This window comes from Ciconia boyciana, chromosome 8 (genome assembly GCF_034638445.1).
Source record: "Ciconia boyciana chromosome 8, ASM3463844v1, whole genome shotgun sequence".
NCBI classification, from domain to species: domain Eukaryota; kingdom Metazoa; phylum Chordata; class Aves; order Ciconiiformes; family Ciconiidae; genus Ciconia; species Ciconia boyciana.
The window spans coordinates 51,192,997-51,196,404 of NC_132941.1; positions in this window are offsets into that span (position 1 = coordinate 51,192,997).

Sequence of the window (3,408 nt, forward strand, 5' to 3'; positions counted from 1 at the left end):
TGCCCCGGCTGTGAGCCTGCCCCGCGCCGGCCAGGCGCCTTCGGCGGTGCTTCGCAAGCACTTTGGCGGTGCTTCGCGGGGCCAAACCTTGCGTGGGGCTGGTGGGGGTGACACGCAACGTGCGGTGGGCGAGGCGGAATGAAAACAAACTGTCGGGGATGAAAGGCGGGACGGGCCCCGTGAGCTGCCCTGCCACCGCTGGGCGCGGCCGCGGGGCAGGAGCGGGTACCGGTACCGCGGCCTGTGCTTGGGCTCGCGCGGCTCCCCGGAGCCGGCAGGCAGAGAACCGCCCGGAGGACGCAAGGGATGGAGGAAACCCAACTCGGACCGTTTGGCACTGCTGCGGCCCAGCCCGGCTCCCCGGGAAGGGGCAGGGGGTGCTGGCATGCACGGCGCTCGGCCTGGTGCTGTTCTGGTGCCCCCTGTTCCCTAAGCCCAGAATCCTTTTGGGCGCTGTCACCTCCTGCAGCTCTTCATCCACCTCCCTGACAGCGGGATCGTCTTCTGGGGTGCAGGGATGTGCTCACAGCAGCACAAGTCCAGCGCGGACATGCTGTTAGGAGCTCTGCAGTGCAGGATTTGCCTGGCAGGGGCTAATTGTCCTGGCCCCTCCATCAGTCCCCGGGGACGCAGACCTGCCCAGGCCAGATTCCCTTGGGGATCCGCAGGATAGAGCTGCTTTGTTCAGCCTTGCGTGCCTGGTCACTGAGCAGGGGCATGTCTGACATGGGCAGCCTCGTCCTGCTGTTCTTCCTTCCACCCCTGCCTCAAGGGACTTTCATCTGCGATCGCTTGTCCCACGTCACCTCCTGCCTCGCAAGGGCTGCCCCTCCCTAGCAACAAACCGGCTTTCATCTAGGGTAGCTGCTCCCCTCCTCCTCCTCCAACAAGCCCATAGCACCTTCCGAGCCTCTCACTGACACCCTTGTCTGGCTAAAATGCAGGTCGAGCAGCAGCCAGGCAGCTGGGTCCTCTTCCAGGGCCATGGACCCACGCGTGAGCACTGGAGAGCACCCGCTGCGTCATGCACACGCGTTGGTAAGGGGGGATGCGAGCACACCGCTGGGGTGCCAGGCGCAGGAGGTTGCGTCCCTTGTAACAACAGGCTCCTTGGGCCAGCGCTCGCCCCAGCGCTGCAGAGGAAGCAGGGACTCCTGTCTGCAATCCAGGAGTGGCTGCCCCTTTGAAAGACACTTTGCTCCTCCTGAGCTCAACATGTCCAAAGCAAGGAACAAGTCACTTTGGAAAAGCCCGTGTCTCTCCACCGGCCCGAGGAGAAGCCAGCTGTGACCCAGCACCCAGGGATGCGGAGCAATGTTGCCCTTGGAGCCCCGCAGCTTTCCTCCTCCTGCTCCAAACCCTCCTCTCCCTGGGGTGCATCCATGGCGTGCAGTGACCTGTCTAATCACCTTGTTCCTGCATGTAGCAGGACCCCGTGGCACCGCAAGGCCGATCCCCCACAGAGCAAGCCTAGCCTGATGCAGGTCCTGCACGTGGGACCATATCGCCTGCACCTGGGGTCCCTGGGGAGTGACCAGAGGGAAACCCACGTGCGGGTACCTCCCTCCCCCAGTACGACCCACGGCAGGGGTGCTCTCTTGGCACAGGGGCAGCACCAGGCGCTCCTGCTGGTTTACAAGAAAAAAAACAAACAACAGGCAAAGGAAAACACGTGTGCTGCATCCCAGCTCCGCAGCTGCCCTCCTTCCACGCACAGTGATGGCACCCCCGGCCAGGCACAGCCTGCGAACAGCCCGTCCTGGTGCTGCCCGGTGCCACCCAGGCTCTGCCTGCGCAGCACCCAGAGCGGGCCGCTTGCTCAGAGCTAATGGGAACAGACTGCAAAGGAGAGCTCGACCCCATGGGGTGCTTAAAGGACACTCATGAAGAGGAATGCGAATCCCACCCGGGCAGGAGCAGATGGGCCGGCGTCAGCCCTTCCAGCGGGGAGAGGGGGCCCAGGCTGCTGCTCCCGCCCTGGGGCTGGGGCTGCATCTTTGCGGGGTGGCAGAGGGACGGCACCAGCCCTCGCAGACGGGGCCCCCCCAGCTGGGGTGTTGCTCCCCCTGGGGTGCACGGGGGAGGTTTTGGGAAAGGGCCCTGCCAGCAGCAGGCATGCAGGGTCCTGCGGTGCTGTGCTGTCCGTGGGGCTGGAGGAGGATCCCTCGTGGGGCTCCTCTTTGCAGGGGCGATGCTCATGGGGCAGATGCCCCCAGGGAGACCCTGGAGGGATGCAGTCATATCCCTGCACAGCACAGGGCGCGGCACAGACCCAAGCAGCTCCCCCGCCTCCTGCCCGGCAGCCCCTGCCACCTCTGCACAAGGTGCAGCGAACGCCAGCCGTGACGTCCCCGAGGTGTGCTGGGCGCTGCTGCAAACCCTCTTCCTTCCTGCGCCCCGGCTCTGCGGCCGCCTGGCCCCTTCCCTCCCACCCGCCCTCCTCCAGCCTCCCTGGACTGTCTCCACCCGGTCCCCCGGGGCTGGCATCCATCCCCCCACGGTGCCCCAGGCTGGGGGACCGCCAAAGTCCCAAACAGCACCGGCCTCGTGCAGCACCATGCCGAACAGCCACGGCGTGCCCCTCGCGTTCCCCCGGCCTCCCGGGCGGCGATCGCCACGAGCTGCCCTGGGATCCGGATCTCGGCGAGCCCGTCGGGCTCTGGGTTTGGACGTGCGGGTTCATCCGCTCCCCTGGACGCGGGTGCCGCCGCCCTCGTCCCTCCACCTTCTCCCTGGCTCTTTCTCGGCCTCTGGGGAAGGGCAGCCGGGGCCTGCGGGCCTCCTGCCGGGAGCCGCAGGCTGGGGCCTCTGCAGGGGCCCGGGGTGAGGCGCCGAGCTCCCCCGGGCCGCAGGGGGCCTGGAGGAGAGGTTCAGCCCCGCGCCACCTGCTCGGGGAGGACAAGCCCCCAGGGGCTACGCAGCCCGCGGCCCCGAGAGCCCGCACCCACGGGTGCTTTGGGGGCAGCGCTCCCCCCGCGGCTGCAGACCCCGGGGGGAAGCGCCAAGGCCCCGCTCCCCTCACGGCCCCGCCGGGCGGAGGGCCGGGCCGGTGCCCCCAGGGCCCGGCGGGGGCGGGAGGACGGGGCCCCCAGCGCGGGGGCGGGCGGCGGCGCCTGACATGGCGGCGCCCACCCGCCCCCGGGGTGACGCGGGGAAGCCGGGGGGGCGCGTGCGCGGCGGCGGCGGGCGGGGGGGGCGCGCACGCACGCAGCACGCAGGCGCCCGCGGGGGAGGGGGCGTCCCGCGCACGCGCAGAGGCGCGCCCGCCCGCCGCCGCTGCCGCCGCCGCCGCCGGCGCAGCCGCCCCCGCTCCCGCTCCGCCGCCGCGGCCCCGCCCCGCCCGCCCCGCCGCCGGTCCGCGGCGCGCCCGCCCGCCCGCCCGCCCCTGGCCGTGGCCGTGCCCGCGCC